This window comes from Bombus fervidus, chromosome 11 (assembly GCF_041682495.2).
Source record: "Bombus fervidus isolate BK054 chromosome 11, iyBomFerv1, whole genome shotgun sequence".
Lineage (NCBI taxonomy): Eukaryota > Metazoa > Arthropoda > Insecta > Hymenoptera > Apidae > Bombus > Bombus fervidus.
Window position 1 is genome coordinate 1,303,206 of NC_091527.1, and position 17,223 is coordinate 1,320,428.

Here is a 17,223-nt window from a genome sequence, read left to right on the forward strand (position 1 = left end):
GATTTATATTCCGTTTTCATTGGTATTGTAGAAGGATGGCCGGGAAAGACTGCCGGAATATTTCTGAACCGCGTAAAAACTTTCATATCGGTATTGTCACCGTGGACCGGTTCCGCCTTTCAGCTTTTGTATTTTGATTCCGGCCAAGAAAGAAATATCCATTCTGTAAACGGGACATAGGACACAGCAAAGACTCGAACCGCGCCACCACGATGAAATATGCAACGCGAGAGCGCGAATATTCGTTTCCATCTATCCCCGTCGATAATTGTAATTAAACACGTCCTACATATTTTACACTTTATAGCGCGCGATCACTGTAGCCGAATGAAATCGTTGGCTAAATTAATCATTCACGGGATTGCTAAATTACTCCGTCCAATTAAATTAGACTCGTTCATCAGGTTTTGCATTATTCAATTTCGTTAACCAACCCACGTTCCGCATGCATTTTTCCGCAAGATTGCGTGCTGCGATAAGTACCTACTTGGTTAGAACCGAGTGGTATTTTGAAAATGCTAATTTCGTGTGAAGGAGCTTGAATCTTTATCGTTTATGTCTACATAGGTCACTTTGATTAGATTGCTTGTTTCTGCACAATATTCTTGGAAATTCACGCGATGTGGTCGAAAGGAAAATGTTAAGCCTTTAGATTGTACCTTTAGAACCAGTATGTTCTGATTAATTGTAGAAACAGAAAATGTGAAATGTATCATTTTTTTTGCTGTATAATTGCATTGTTAAGACAATATGATACATCCTGAATAGAACACGTTCTTAATTTCTTCATAAAGATTTTGTGCAGATAATTAAAAAATAACCAGCTCTAATTGTTCGACCATCTCGGCTATTGTTCGCGTCCTTCAATCTTTACGATTTTACATAAGAACGAGAACATGATTCAACTTTTATTATTAATGTAGGCACTAATTGGGACATACATCCATTACGTTATAAGAAGACATTCAATATCTCAATTTGTAAAAAATATTCAGCTACCGCACATTCTTTTATTCAAGGACCATAAATAAAAAGTTTGTTAAACATACATAAACGGTCGTGTGAGCCAGTAATGGAATTTTTTCAAACGTGTAAATTTATATCTACATTCATAAACCAAAAGAATGAATTTGGCTTCACGCATATGAACTCACAAGGCTCAAAAAGCTAATTACGTACAATTTTTGTGGAATTTTCATTTAATTCGTAGTCATAAGGAAGTATATAATTTCGAGAGGAAAAATTAATATCGTTAATTAGAGAAGCAAATGTCCGTGCAAACGAAATCATTGCATGGTCAAACATAGTACGTGGATCACATTCCGGCAGGCCACGGTTCGGCTGCAGCAGGCCTAGTTAGTTGTATAAACATGTAGTCGTCAATATAATTTCACCGCGATCGTGCACGATGATTCGTTACCGTTTCAATTAACCTTCCAGCTGGAACAACACGGTGGGTGAAACGCTCTATAAGTTCAAACACATCAAACTCGACCCGGCGAAGAAAGTCCATCGACACATTAAATAGTTCGATCTTCCTTGCGCACATTTGCACAAAAGCTTCCCGCGGTTTATTTCGGCGTTCTCTATTTACCGTGTAAAGCTTGGTCAACCAATCAACCCGACGATTCTCTATCCCATCTACCAACGACTCTGAGCCATTCACCCTCGCGGATGTTTTACCGTCATACGTCACTTTTATTTCACGCTGAAAGGAAGTGTGCACGCCTTCTGCGCGAAATCACTGTCCGGCACGAAACTTACCTCGTAAAGCCCATCCCGGTTCCTGAAACTAGGGGAAATTTTTATCGCGTTAATAATCGTAACTCGCGTTTCACGTGCGCCGATATTAATGGACGATTGAACGCGGTTACCACGAGCCGTTACTGCTATAAAACGCAGCTCGCGAACCTCGCGGTCCAGTTACCACACGTTTCCAGTACAATTCTCCAAAGTCGAATATCAATTCCATATCGTAAAATTTTTCGGCTGGCTGAACCACGGTCTTCCACGGTCTTCCGCGGTCCTCCAACACTGACCACAATCGGATCCAGTCGGACACATAAGTCATTGCCGGCCGACTAGAGTTACCAGTCGGGGCTGTGAAACTCGACCAAGGAAAGTCGTGCTTGAAAACACGGTTCGTTGATTCTAGCCTCTCAAGGACGGCGAGCAGTCGCGACGAAAGCGGAGTTAGACTTCTGGTAGTGAGAAAGTGATAAAGCGAATATAGAGGTTTTGCAGTTGCAGGGTGTGTGTTGGATATAAACTGGTGTAAAAGACGTAATTATTATAATCATTGTTTGTTCTATTGGAGAATTTTGAAAAAATTCACGCGGAGAATTTTAAGAAGTTTTTATTGCGAAAACAGGAAAATGAAACATATGTGAAAAGATGGAAGAGTGGGTGTTTCGTGATTGGAGCGTGTAGGAGAAGTAACTTTTTATAATTGTTAATCATAGTAATTTGAGCGTTCTAAATTGGGAATTGCCTTATGATGAAAATTTTATATGCGTGAAAAGGTGTAATTAAGATTTATGGGCACTTTGTTGAGGAATTTAAAAAAATTTAGCTGCGAATTTCGAGAACTTTCTATTAAAAGGTTTCTATTAATAAGGTCCTATCTGCAGGAAAAGATGAAACGAAGATTTCACGATTGCAGCATATTTTGTACAAAGTATGCATAAAATATGAATTAGCAAAGAATTGTTATATATGAATAATCATTCTACAGGAAATTTTGTTGGATTCTTTTATAATATTTCTAGCAGAATATTTTTAGGAATTTCCCCTGGGAAATATTACATACAAATTATATGAACGATTATATAATTTCTTTCTCTCGCCAGTCACTGTCACGTACAATTAAAACTAACGAAAAAATGTGCGCTCTACAAAATCAAGTGACTCATTCACATCATCATATAATTTTACAATTTTAAGGATACTTTTTTTACATATTAGGTAATAAGGATGACATTTAAAGACAAAACTCTAATTCGAATAAATATGATCATATCTGATAATAAGCCCTAAAAATGCAACATCCTTTGAATAACACTTTAGACTTTCTTAACTACCATGTAGTAAAAACAGAAAGCACAGAAAACTATCTCAAGGTATATATGCAATTTCCTGCTGCATCTGCAAAACCTGACAAACAAAGCGACGAAAAAACGAACAACACCGTTCCACTGTCAAATAAATCAACCCCAAAGAGTCATTGACCGGGAACCCGAGCGCAACGTTTCACACCTTAAACCAAGTTAAACCATTCGGGACCCTTAACGAACTAAAATTCTCCAAGTTACACGTGCCACGATTAGTCACCCGAAACTAACCAACTTACACACGAAACACTAAAACATTCGTGCGCCAGTCTATTTATTACAACGAGCAGTTTTTACCTAAGCGAGTAACTTTCGAACAAGTCGAACAAAATGTTTTGTGCAAGTTGAACACAACAACCGATACAGGCTGGTTCTGCCAAGCTCGTCGGCCAAACGACTGGAACTTGCATGGAAATAACGAGCTTCCGCTTTGTTGCTCAACCATTGCCTTCCGCGTTGAGGCTCGCGAGCGGCCGAATTAATTGGATTAGCCTCGCGCGCACTTTTCTCCATTCTGCACTTTGACCGTCGCTATTTTAGATAGTCGACGACGATAGCGGGGAGCATGAGGCGGGCATGGGTTTTCGGGCCGTAGGACCACGTCCCGGGAAACCCCGATAGATCTGATGCTCTCTTACAGTCGGGTGGCAGCTGGTCGGTGCCTCTGGCGCCCGTCAATTTTGCCGATCCGATGCGGAGAGTTTCGGAGAAGTTGGTGGGCCCATGCCTGTCAAGACCACTCACCTCACCTTCTTGTGGGGCCCCCCGACACCCTGCACCGGCTTTGACCGGGACAGGGTGCGAAAGAGTGAGTGGCACCAGGACGGACTTTGTTGATGACCGCGGCGACAACAATGACAAACATCATGGATTGTGACCAAAAAGCGAAAATGGTTTACGGTGCAGGGGAGGGATACCCCAGTACCGGCGCAGCGGTGGGTAGTCAAGTGGGCTCACCTGCGTCGTCATCTCACGACCACGGCTGTTCGGGGGTGGACCGCCAGGCCCCCGGATGTGTTTTCACGTCTGGTGAGGCGGGAGGCAATAGTACGGAGATTCATAAGGAACCTCCGAGAAGAATAACAAGAGCATCGCGGAGAACCACGGGCGGGGCGGACGGCGTCTTCCTCGCACCGGCCGCGCCGGTAAGGGAGCTAAGAGCGCGGACGAGGTCCGATGACGGGGATTCGGTCGCCTCTTCCGCGTCCCGGTCATCCCGGGGATCGATCGTCTCCGGGGGGAAGAGAAGGCGCATGATGACGCTGACCCCGGAGATTTCTGTGGATTTGGCGCTGGACATACGGATGAGCTCGGCGGCCGACATGAGCGCCGAGTTCACCAGGCAGGTGTCTAAGATCTTGCGGGTGGCGACGACAGCGCCGAACCTGAAGGGAGCAAGTGTCAAGGACCTAAAAAACGCGGCGGCCTACGTCGCCGCCGCATGGAGGGAGCTTAACCTACAGAGGGCTGAGGTGGTCCACAGCGGTAGCTCCACGGCCGCCAAGCTCGCGGAAGCAAGGCTGACCGCGTTGGAGGAGGAAAACGCGGCCTTGCGTAAGGAGAAAACGAGGCTGGCCGCTCGCACCCACGAGTGCCCGCGGTGCAACGGTCGGGCTATTGAGCCCGGCCACCCTCCGCGGGAGGGGAAACAAGAAGGCGCGCGTCTGGACGCCCTAGAGAAAAAGATGGGCGAACTCGGTCCCTCCATCATGAGGGCCATCGAGGAACGGTTCGGGGGCCGAAGACCGCGCAGCCCCGAACCTCGGCGCAAGGCGGACCAACCCGCTGTCCCACGCGTCACCCAAGCCACAATGCTCCCGAGGGAGCAGGAGGGTGGCGAATGGAGGGTGGTGGAAAGACGGCAGCGGAAGAAAAGGGCCGCAAGGAAGGAGGAGAAAAAAGAGAGAATGCCCGCTGCTCCTTCGTCGCGAGTAACGGGCGTACGGAAGACGGGCGTCGCACTGGTGGCTAAAAAAGGAACGGCGCAGGCGACAAAAACGGCCGGGCTCCCCCGCGCACCGCGTACGTCCGCGGTGACGTTGACTATCAACGAGGGGGCTAAGACTTCATACGCCGATGTTCTCGCGACGGCGCGACAGAAGGTCCCGCTTGCGGAGATCGGCGTCGAATCCCTCGGAATGAGGAAGTCGATGACCGGGGGTATAATTATCCGGCTCCCAGGCGACAGAGACAGAGGAAAGGCGTCGCGATTGGCGACGCGTCTGGCCGAGGTGCTGGATCCGGCCGCGGTGAGAGTAGCGGCCCCGAACAGGACGGCGGAGCTGAGGGTGGCCGGGATAGACATCTCGATCGCTAAGGAGGAGCTGCGGCAGGCGCTGGCCTCAACGGCGGGATGCGGCAGTGCGGAAGTGCGGGTCGGAGAGATCCGCACCACCAGATACGGCCTTGGGACTGCATGGGTAAGGTGCCCAGTGGCTGGAGCCCGGAAATTAGCCCGGGACGGGAAAGTAGCTCTGGGATGGTCCACGGCGAAGGTCACGGCTATCCCGAAGAGACCCTTGCAGTGCTTTAAATGCCTGGAGCTGGGGCACATGCGGGCAACCTGCACGTCCAACGTGGATCGCGGGCATCTGTGCTACAGGTGTGGCGGTAGCGGGCATCGTGCCAGGGGGTGTCCCGCCTCCGCGCCCAAGTGCCCGTTATGCGAGTCGCTGGGGGCGCCAGCCAACCACAGGATGTGCGGGGCGGCATGTGCTCCGCCGAGAACTAAGAGGAAGCCACCGATCCGTGAACCGACCGCGGAGGTAACGCAAGAGGGGAGCACCGTCGAACATTCAGCGGCAGATGGCCGGGAGGAGGCCATGGAGGTGATTGAGGGATTTTAACCGTCTCCTCCAATGCAACCTGGGCAGATCAAGAAGGGCGCATGACCTGCTCCTCCAGACTATCCGGGAGGGAGAGGTCGCCCTCGCGACAGTGGCCGAGCCGTATCGCGTCCCTGACGCTCCCAACTGGATCGGGGATTTGGACGGACTGACGGCCATAACTTGGACGCCGACCCTGGGCGCCTTTGGCACCCTGCTTGACCGTGGCAGCGGCTACGTCGCGGTCGAATGGGCAGGAATAGCGGTGGTGGCGGTCTACGTCTCCCCCAACAGCGGCCTGGCCGCGTTCGGGGACTTTCTGGACGATGTCGGGGAATGCGTCAAAAGGTGCTTTCCCCGTCAGGTGCTGGTCCTCGGGGACTTCAACGCTCACTCGACGCAGTGGGGGAACTCCGCGACGAACGCCAGAGGAAGATGGCTGACAGACTGGGCTGCGGGACTCGGACTCCTGCTGGTAAACAAGGGTACGGCGAGCACCTGCGTGGCGTGGAGGGGGTCCTCCGTGGTCGACATCACGTGGGCCACCTCGAAGCTGTACCCGAGGATCCGTGACTGGAGAGTGGCCGAGGGAGTCGAGACCTTGTCCGATCACCTCTACATACTTATGGAGGTGGTCTCGGAGGACTTGGACGAAAATAACAACCAAGTCGCCCGAGGTGGTGCGAGCCGCTCCGGCCCGCAACCACCCAGATGGCGCCTGAAGGAGCGGGACAGGGAGATGTTGCGGGCGGCAGCCATCGTCTCGGCGTGGAGCTGGGACGCCCAAGGGACGACCAGTCTGGGAAGCGTCGACGAAGAGGCGGAGATCCTCCAAGAATACATGAACGCGGCGTGCGACGCCTCGATGCCGCGCTCCGTCCCGGGCGGTGGACGCAACCGCAGCGTTCACTGGTGGACGCCGGAGATAGCGGAATTGCGGGCGAGCTGCGTACGGGCACGCAGAAGATTCCTGAGGGCCCGTCGCCGTAGAAGGACGCGCGACGAGGAGGAGATCTCCCGCTGCTACGGGGTCTACAGAGAGGCGAGACGAACTCTGCAGCGGGAGATCAAGATCGCGAAGGCTCGGTCTTGGAAGGAGCTGATCGAGGCGGTTGAGTCAGACCCGTGGGGGCGGCCGTACAAGGTGGTAACGAAGAAGTTGCGACCCGCGGCCCCCTCGCTGACCGCCAACATGGATCCGGTACTGCTGGCCAGGGTCATCGGGACGCTGTTTCCGCGGCAGGACAGCGACGCGGGGCGGTCGGGATCGTCCCTCTCCTCCGGCGGGGGCGAGACGTCGTCAACAGCAGCGGTGGCGACGACGTCGACGGAGCGGAGCGAGGAGCTGCAGGTCACTCAGGAGGAGCTTCTCGCGGCGACTAAGAAGATGGCGTCCCGGGATGTGGCACCGGGTCCGGACGGAGTTCCGGGCCGAGTCTGGGCGGAGACGATGGAGGTGGTGGCCCCTCGCGTGCGGCATCTGTTTACCCGATGCCTGAGGGAGGGCATCTACCCGCGGATATGGCGGATGGCGAGATTGGTCCTGCTGCGAAAGGAGGGTCGTCCGCCGGAGTCGCCGTCAGCGTACAGGCCGATATGCCTGCTGGACGAGATCGGGAAGCTCCTCGAGAGGGTGATCGCCGCCCGTCTGGAGGCCCATATCTCGGGGCGGGTTCCCGGATGGCACGACAGTCAGTACGGCTTTCGCCGGGGTCGCTCCACGGTGGATGCTGTGAAGCGGGTGAGGAGCATGGCGGAGGACATGGTTTCCCGCTACGGAACGGCGGTAGCGGTCTCCCTGGACGTCAGCAATGCCTTCAACTCAATCCCCTGGGCGAGGATAATGGAGGCTCTGCGACATTTCGAGGTGCCGGCGTACCTGGTTGAGGTCATCGGAGCCTACCTAAACGATAGGTGGATCACCTTCACTGGGAAGAACGGGGAAGAGAGAAGGCGCGTGGAGCGCGGCGTCCCGCAGGGTTCGGTGTTGGGACCAATCTTGTGGATCACGGCCTACGACTCCGTCCTCCGATGCCCGATGCCCCCGGGCACGGGCTTGGTCTGTTACGCCGACGATACCCTGGTACTAGCCGGGGGACGGTGGTGGAGTGAGACCGTGATTCTCGCGGAAGACGCTGTGGCATGCGCGGTGCACGCTATACAGCGACTGGGGTTGAACGTGTCGCCGGCCAAGTCGGAGGCCCTATGGTTCTTCGACCGCCGCCGCAGGGGATCCCCTCCCGATGGTTTGTCCGTGGCCATAAATGGCGAAGCGGTGCCGGTGAAGTGTCGTATGAGGTACCTGGGCCTCACCATCGACAGTCGGTGGACGTTCGGACCACATTTCGAGCTCCTGGTCCCGAGGGTGACGGCTGCAGCCAACGCCTTGTGCGGCCTTCTTCCGAATATAGGCGGAGCAGGGTCGGGAGTCCGCCGACTCTACGAGGGAGTGATCCGGTCCCGGGTCCTCTATGGGGCACCGGTGTGGGCCCAAGACCTGATGGCCAACCGTCGCAGTCGTACCCTGGTGAGGAGACTGCAAAGGACGATCGCTATCCGAATAGCCAGAGGATATCGAACAATATCCTACGAGTCGGCGACAGTGCTGGCGGCGTCCCCCCCGTTCGAGCTGCGGGCCCTCGAGCTCTGTCGGGTGCATGAACACCTGAGGGCACCGCCGTCGACGGTGGCGCTGTCGCTGGGCGGCCTCTCGGCCTCGAACGTCCGGGAAGAGGCAAAGCTGGAGATCTGGGAGCGGTGGCGCTCCCAGCTGATGGAGGAGGACGCCAGGCGGCCACACCGAGCCGTCCGCGCCGTGCTTCCCAATTGGGAGGCTTGGAGAGATCAAGGCGGGGTTCCGCTCACCTTCAGGACGACACAGATGCTCGCCGGACACGGGGTCTTCGGTGAGTACCTGCTGAAGATCGGGCGGGAGGTGACGTCCACCTGTCACCACTGCGGGGAAGAGGAGGACACGGCGCAGCACACGCTGGAGTTCTGTCCAGCGTGGGCGGAACCGCGGCGCGTCCTGCAGCTCGACATCGGCGAGAGGTTGGCTCCGGAAGCGGTCGTTGAGGCCATGCTCCGAGGGCCCCGGGAGTTCAACGCTGTCCGCGCCTACTGCGAGGAGGTTATGCAGAGAAAGGAGCGGGCAGAGAGGGACCGGAAGAGAAGAGCCGATCCCAGTAGATCATCGCATCAACGTCGCAGGGGCTCCGTACGACGCAGGGGCGCGGCGCCGCCGTCGCTGCCCCGGGTGCGCCAGATTAGGGGACGTGGCGCTAGGAGGAGTGGTTCCCCCTAGCTTCCCAACTCAAGCCGGAATGCCTCCCTAGACAACTACAACGGCAGGGAGATAGACGACGAGGCTGCACTCGGTAGTGATTCGCAAGAGACCCCGGGTGCACCTCCGAACGTCGGGATGACCACCGTGGGGTTTTAGTCGGTAGGAGTCCGACACTACACGGTCGTTGCTACGCAGCGCCGAGTGTCCATGAGGATTTCCCCACGATAAAAAAAAAAAAAAAAAAAAAAAAAAAAAAAGTCGACGACGATAGCGACCCGTCTTCAGGACGCAGTCATGGTTTCCATCAAGAAAAAGAGACAGAGAATATAAAATCGGTGTTTTTCTACAAAGAGCTTGGAGCTGTTTCCTCGCCGGTGGATTAAAGTTCCGTTTCTTTCCTTGTTGCTTTCTTTCTTCAACCCATCTTTTTCTTTCTTTTGACGTAATTAAAAGATTACGATCAGGAAGCTCTCGCCCTCGTCACCGGAGATCGCGGCTCGATGCGGCTCGCGTTCAAGTAATTTGCAAGTTGGTCGACTCTAGTTAGTCTGCGATGACGCCGTGGATGCATCTAACGAGAAAAAACTTCGTTGAAATAAGAACGGATTCCGTCAATCCCAGGTGGCGCACCAACTGCGCGGGAAAATTAACGTCGTGCGAGTGCGATGATCGAGAAGCCGACGAAAGAGTTGCTGTTTGTGAGGGAAATCTCATCTCTGTTTTAGGTGTCTTTCGAGACAAATACTCAACAATTACGGGAAATAAAAGAAAATTTCACGTATCAAACGAAAATTTTAATTCTGTAATCCTTGCACCATACGTGTAGAATTTGAATTCTTTTAATGGGTTTGATTATTAGCGCTTATTTTTATTTGTAATTATTGTTCGATTAATTTTTATCATTATTCAGTTCTTCGTTTCTGAAAGAGGTTTTCAGTATTGACATCGGTACGGTACGGTATTTTAAAACTATGTTATAACGTAGGTACAGGTTATCGTAGGCGCATAGGTTCGATTAATAGCTTAACTAATATGGGCTAATTATACAGAAGTGGATAGTGAATTCTATAGACACATATACAATAACCTTTTTTAATAATGAAAATTTAAAGATTTAAAATGAAAGTTTCGAGTGCTCGTTGAAGTTAGATGAACGTACATATCAAAATTTGAATACCAAAATGAGATATAATAGCATAACCTCCATATCAGCAAAATAAGCACCTTTTTACGAAGAGTTTTACCGGCATGAACTTGCCTATTGCAAGACGAGAAATAGAAGATTCAGAAAAATATAAATTTGCATAAGCATCCACCCTCTATTTACAAAATAAAACACAATTCCTCTCGCTATCCCCTATCAACTCTCTATTATGTACCTCATCATAAAACTTCCTACACACCAAAAACTTATGAATTGTTAACCACTCGTCTTATAACATCGACTCAATCTCGTGTAATCACGGTGCAGATGTGTCGAGCATGGAATGTACCAAAGTTAAACTTCAGTTTTAATTCGCGGAGATTAAAGTCGGCCGAACGCAAATGTTCGTCCACGCCACGGCAATTAAACTTTAAGTGGCTAATTCCACCGTAGACACTGGCTAAAAGCATCACCAAAGCAAAGGGAGGTTGACAATAGCTGCGAGCACTCACACCCTCGTGAAACGCGCGTATTACATGACCAACCCTCGATGCAACAATCTGTTTCGAGCCAGCAAAAACCACTTTTGCCCCTTCTTCTTTACATACCTGTGCCACATTAAGTCTAGACTTCAGACTCTAGGCCCTAAAGCTATTACGCTAACAGTCCTTTGACCGCGTGAAGATTGTTACTCTTTCTCTGTCGACTCTTGGCTGGCAAACAGCCGCTCACTTAGGAAACTAGCACAATAGGCACCGGTGAACGACTCGAGTCATGTCGAGTTACGAAAAACGCTAGGCCCGAAGGTAGACATCCAATTAGCCGTTTTGTCGGAACGAAAGAGGTGCGACCACGGAGATTTCGTCACAAACAAGAAGTCAAGGAGGACGAAGAGGAGGCGGACGAAAAGGAGGCGGACGAAAAGGAAGCGGGTGATGACGCAATAATTCGTCGATAATGTCGCCACGGTCTCGGACGTCAAGGATCGGGGGGATGCGACTTGAATATGCGAAAGCAAAGTCGATTCGGCGTGTTATACACGCTCGAGTGGTCGATTAAGCGATGCGGAGTGTTTTATTTAATGTTGAAGGCGAAACGGAAGTAATTATAGCTCCTCGAAGCGTAAAGGAAGGTCCTAAGGAAGGAAGAGAGATGGTGGTTGGTTATAGCCAGCGGGCCGAGAAACCAACGGAATCCAAGAGTGTACAAGGAGAAAGGGTCGTAAAGAGAGAGAGACAGACAGAGAGAGAGAGAGAGAGAGAGAGAGACAGACAGACAGACAGACAGACAGACAGAGAGAGACAGGGAGATAGAGAGAGAGAGAGAGACAGACAGACAGACAGACAGACAGAGATAGAGGGAAAGAGAAGGAGAAGGGAAGGTGATACTTGATCGAGCAGGTGGTTAGACAACTTGACTGAGCTACGTAAACTGAAAGCATTTCATTAATTAAAGGTACCGATTAAAATCGCATCTTCTGGATATCACGTTAACGTTAATTAACGTGCTTACTCGATGTCATTTGGTTACCATGCGCGGCGACATATCGATCGACTTGATGGATTTTATATCGAGATTAAACGTGGTGTCAGGAAGATGGTTCGAACGATTCGTGATATGCAAAAATGTAGGTGGTAAGGAATAGTAAACCCATAGTAAAAGCTCTTTAAGCATTGTTGTAAAAGATGAATCGAGATTTTTATAAGAGTTCAGTTTTATCGACTTTTATAAGAGGATTGTTTAACCCTTCCATTGACCGAATCATCGTTAAGCTTTGTGTTACGTCGTTCGACTCTCTACCTGGACCAGGCCTCGCATCGCGAGCGGGATGGCAACCATATGTCTGCACATCCTTATTGCGTACCCTAAAGAATCTCAAGGACCGACCATAAATCTTAGAAAATTCCAACTAAAGTCTTTCAGATCGAACAAAGATCTTTTCTACGAAAGCGTTTTCTAAGATCTCTGGTTTGTGTCCGGAAAACACTTGAAAATAATTTTTTTCCGCACGTGCGATGCTTCCCACCACCAATCTTCCATCGAGGGCGGTAAGGCCCCTCCTAGTCCACCAACAATCGTAATAGCCAATAGAAACAATGTCTATTGCCCTCACTTTTCTGGCCAAAAACTGTCATCAACAAATCCGATGATCCTGTGCGCTAGACACACCCTTTCCTAGCTCTCCTCTGACCCAGCATCCGTCACTTTCGTAGTCCATTTTCGTCGTCAGAACAGTCAACAAGTCTACCACGGTTTTACCCTTAATTCAGTCCGTTCGTAAAGTCTAACTATCTCATCGAGAGATATCGTCAAGTCGGGTCATATTTTCTGTAACGCATTAACTGTACTCATCGTCAAATACTTGTGACGCTCATAATATTGTGTGATCTATTGTTGAATATATATGTCATATTAAACTGTTAACACAGCGTTGATTTCAGTTAACCACCCCTGTTATCCTAATCGAAACAAGGGGAACGACTATTTCGCGGCGTCGATTAGCCGAATCGTAGCGAGAATTTACGCCTCTCGCTGACGCGTTTTCCTCGCGACCGCGTCTCTCCGCGAACGGTCGTAACACTTTGTAAAAAGTTAATTTTCAGCGAATATTAATCGCTAAGACATATTTGCTGATATTTTTGTACGAGAAACGTAACGCATTAATGTTTCATAAAATCGTTTAATTAATTGATAATTTCAATGTTGAGTAACATGCTGAATGGGTGAATTTAATTTATTCTGCTTTACGGCGTTTTATATTTAGAATAATTTAGATTAATTTTTAATTTAGATATTTTAAATACAAAAATTTTTGTGTCACTATTCCGATCTTAGCATATTTGAATTTTAGGACTGTAGTTCAATTATGATGATTAAAATGAAATTTAAGTATTAAAATCAGCGTCCCAAAGATAGGTAAAAATTCCATGAATATCGAATATTGTAAATATAATTAGGTTGGAGAGGATTAATTAATGCATTCTGTTGGAAAATGCATATTAATATATACATCAGGAAGATTTAAAATTAAATAGATCCACGGAGTATTAATGTTGACACAACGTTTGAATGAAATATTACGCAATAACGCGTGAACTCCGAACAACATTACCCGGATGTATTTTCCATAAAGCTATGAGTTAAACTACATATTTCATTGAACATGCAGACTGAAACAAATATATAATAGTTTACATTAAGAGATGCCTTTCTATAAATTCGACAATTTTAATTAAATAACTTGATTACTCCAAATTTTTATTTTTGTAACTCATCGAAAAGATACATAAAAAAATATCACTATCTAAAAATTTAACAAAAATATAACATCCCAAAAATACCCTGAAATAAAATCGCATAAAATTCACTGTTTATTGTAAATTTGTTTTTTGTGTATCTCGCATCTCGTAAACATTTCGTCGTATATGTGCTGACTTACGAATTTATGACACAATACGTTCTTCTACAATTCCAAAAAATATGGAAAACAGCAGGCAACGTACTCTCACTATAATTACACCATAAAATCATAACATTCCAATATACGAGTACAAATTCTTATTCAACCAGTGAAATAAATACAATAAAAATATCAATAACATCTAAATCTTTGTTAGTTTTCCATATTAGACTATTTAAAAAGACAAAAGCTAACTTTAATTACTAATACACTTTTAAATGTCGTTTACAATAGATTCTTCGCTTAATACAATGTTTGGTTCAAATATATCTATCTCGAACCACCAACATCAACTCAAACATCGTAATAACTAAACTGCGAATTTTTATGCAATTTCATATTTTCGAGAATGCAATTAAAAAAGTACAGCCTCGATAGATAGTTATTTCACTTGTCAAATATTACAGGAAGCACAGTAATTTTCATATTTTGTATATTTTTTCATATAGTATACATTCTATGATCTTTTGCACTTTCAAATTTCGCGTAAATACATGATTAATTCACACCACACCCTGCATATATAACGCACCCTTATCCCATCAACGAGATAAACAACAAATAAACCACCCAAGAAAAGAAACAAATCATCGAAAGAAAGAAAAAAAAAAACAACAAAATGTGTCAAAAAGAAAAGAAAAAAAAAAACAACAGAAACGGAATGACAAACGCGAGCAAAGAAACAGCTAAACTACGTCCCTCATTCTATTCAACCCTTGGCAACCCTTGTAAAGACAGATGCTTGCGGCAGCGTAGGCGAGGGCGGCCGCTTTAATTTCTTTTTGTTCCACTTTATTTATACGGAACGAAGCATTGTGCGCCGTCGCAGCTAATGCGCAAATTGAATCGTCTAGCGGCAAAAGCCACAGAATACACCGGCCATGTAATTTCGTTGCTCGCGAGCGAAAATGCGGGAAAGGGTGGGGGTTTTTAACTCGTTTACCCATTGCGGTTCTAACGAGACCGCTCTCGTCGTGGCTCGTCGCGCGACTCGCTCCGCTCCGCTCGTGATCGCAGTTCTGGCGCGGGGCAGATCCACGCGATACGGCCGCACGGACGACCGATTGTTTGCCAAAATGACGTTACAGCCGCGAATCGAGCCTGCCTCGAGGGACACGAAACCGCCTTTGATCCTGCGAATTTCACCCTGGCCGCAAACGCGGCCACGTGGTCGCGTCGATTCCATTCGATTCGCTTTGTAGCCTCCAAGTCGCGTGCAATACTCGCAGATACCCCCAATCAGATTTGTCGCCTGCGTCGTCGTTTGACCAGCGAGCTGCTCGTTATTAACGTAATTGCGGCGCTTGTCATGTATGTCTTCTAGATTAGAATCAATATATGCGACGATCTTGAAGCAGTTATTATTAGACTGCGGATTTCTGCCCTTCTTTGTGAAACTTCAAGATACCAAAATGCGCACAAATAACGTTTGATAGATGAAACAAATTTCTATTGAAATCTCATTTCTTCACGTATGTTCGGAAAAATATAAAAATGCATAAAAGTCTGCAGTATAGTCATTTATACAAATTCATACTTTTAACGAATATAATACAGAAAATGAAACTTTGATAGAAAATTGAATGACAACCTCGAATAAGCGTCTAAAGTACATTTAGCACGTTTTGGATTAGGGTTACGATCAGGTTTAAAAAACAGTTTTCAAAATTACACTATTTTGTGGATTTCAAGCATCTAATAATTCAGTTTGTTCAACATTACATCACCTTCTGATTACGTTCGTTTTCAACTTGTGTGTACTGGAACGATCTATAGGGATCGTACAACCACATTCTATTGATAATTCAACTTTGATCAAAATGTATTATCGATCATTATTCGAGGTTTCCCATTTAATTGTTTTGCAAATTTCATGTCAAATGAGACAAAAATGATATGAATGAAATTTCGAAACAGAGAGAAAAGTTTGTCAGCTGATTCATTGATATGTGTTTCTAGCGCAAAATGCTATTGTTCATAACTTGAAAAATAGTTACTACCCTCCTTTGGAAATAAACGCACGTGACTAAATCGTTCACATATTAAAATACAATTTTCCTGTTTGCCAGTGACGATTCACGTAAACTTACCCCGGAGGGTTAATTAAATATAAATTCGAATTTGCTTCCAGTTCGACGAATTCGAATTTAAATAATCCCTGCAGGGGAGGAAACGTATTTTCTGGTTGCATTGCCCATGAATGTACTGAAAATGTTAAAAAATCCAGTTAAGCCGATTCTCTTTATTACATAACATGAACACACCGGCGAACGTAATATTTTTCACGTTGATATTTAATTTCCTTCGTTCCCTTTTACTGCGTTAGACTCATCAAAATTAGATAATGTCATTATAGTACAAAAATAAAAAGTAAATAAAATTCGACATTTAATCCAGCCACTTAACTCATTACTATAATTTCGCTGAAGTTTCACCCGAATAATTTTTCTCAAAAAAATCCCATTAAATTATTTTAATTTACAATTAAATTACCAAACGAACAATTCCTTAACCTTTATGGGATGAATGAAATCTGCAAAAAAATGGCAGTGTAACGACGTTTACAATAAACAATCAAATAAAACAACTTCGCTACGGCACAGAGAATGAAACAAAAATCGACTTAACCCGTTGTCATACTCTCGGTGCAGTTTCATACCAACAATCCTTTTCGATCCACCTTTACATTAAAAATTAAATTACCAAATAAACAATGCTTTAACTTTGTGAGATAAAAGAAATCCGCGAAAATGGTATGGTAACGGAATTTACAATTCACGAGAGAATACGGAACGAATCGTAAACGTTAATACACGTTAATACATCGAATTGCTATGTGCAGCAGTTGATAAATCTGCGATGGTTGAAAGGGATATAGAACAGACAAAATAAAAAAGGATATAGCAAGATGAACAGGTCAATACGGATGGTACAAAAGAACGTGATGATGCCGTACAGTCATTTAGTTTGCTAATTAATCCTCCGTGAATATGTTGGCGAACGGAAACAAGAATGATGGAATTTTATACCTCTTTATGCAACAAAGTTCCAGTTGACGTAATTATACACGTTGTACATGAGACATGCTGGTAGCGAAGGGATACGCGCGAACAGCTTGCATCACACGATAATTAATTAAATTCATGCAATGATCAGAGCATAACACCGTGATTTCAAGTTAGTTTTTCAGTTAATTATTTAGGCAAGATCGCACCGAAATATCAAAGAACGATGCGAGAAAGCCACAGGTTGCCGTGGCTCGCAATTTCTCGCCCCGATTTTTACTCCCCCGCAAGCGAATACTTCGAAACTAATGGCGCGAAACTAATGAGCGATTCGGATAGATTAATACTAGGTTCGATCGAAAGCTTTCTGAAATGCGAACGTGTAAAAATTGT

The 17,223-nt window shown here is 46.9% G+C and overlaps 1 long non-coding RNA gene across 4 annotated transcripts in view; it reads right to left on the minus strand.

Moving 5' to 3' along the window:
* LOC139992579 (uncharacterized) overlaps positions 1-17,223 on the minus strand; it is a 222,444-nt gene that overhangs the window by 192,672 nt on the left and 12,549 nt on the right. The window contains exon 3 of one of the 4 annotated variants that reach the window (XR_011801148.1): positions 9,484-9,792. The exons of the other annotated variants lie outside the window; for them this stretch is intronic. This is a non-coding gene — a long non-coding RNA (uncharacterized lncRNA). Of the gene's footprint in view, positions 1-9,483; positions 9,793-17,223 lie in introns of those variants that run through there. 4 annotated transcript variants of the gene reach the window in all.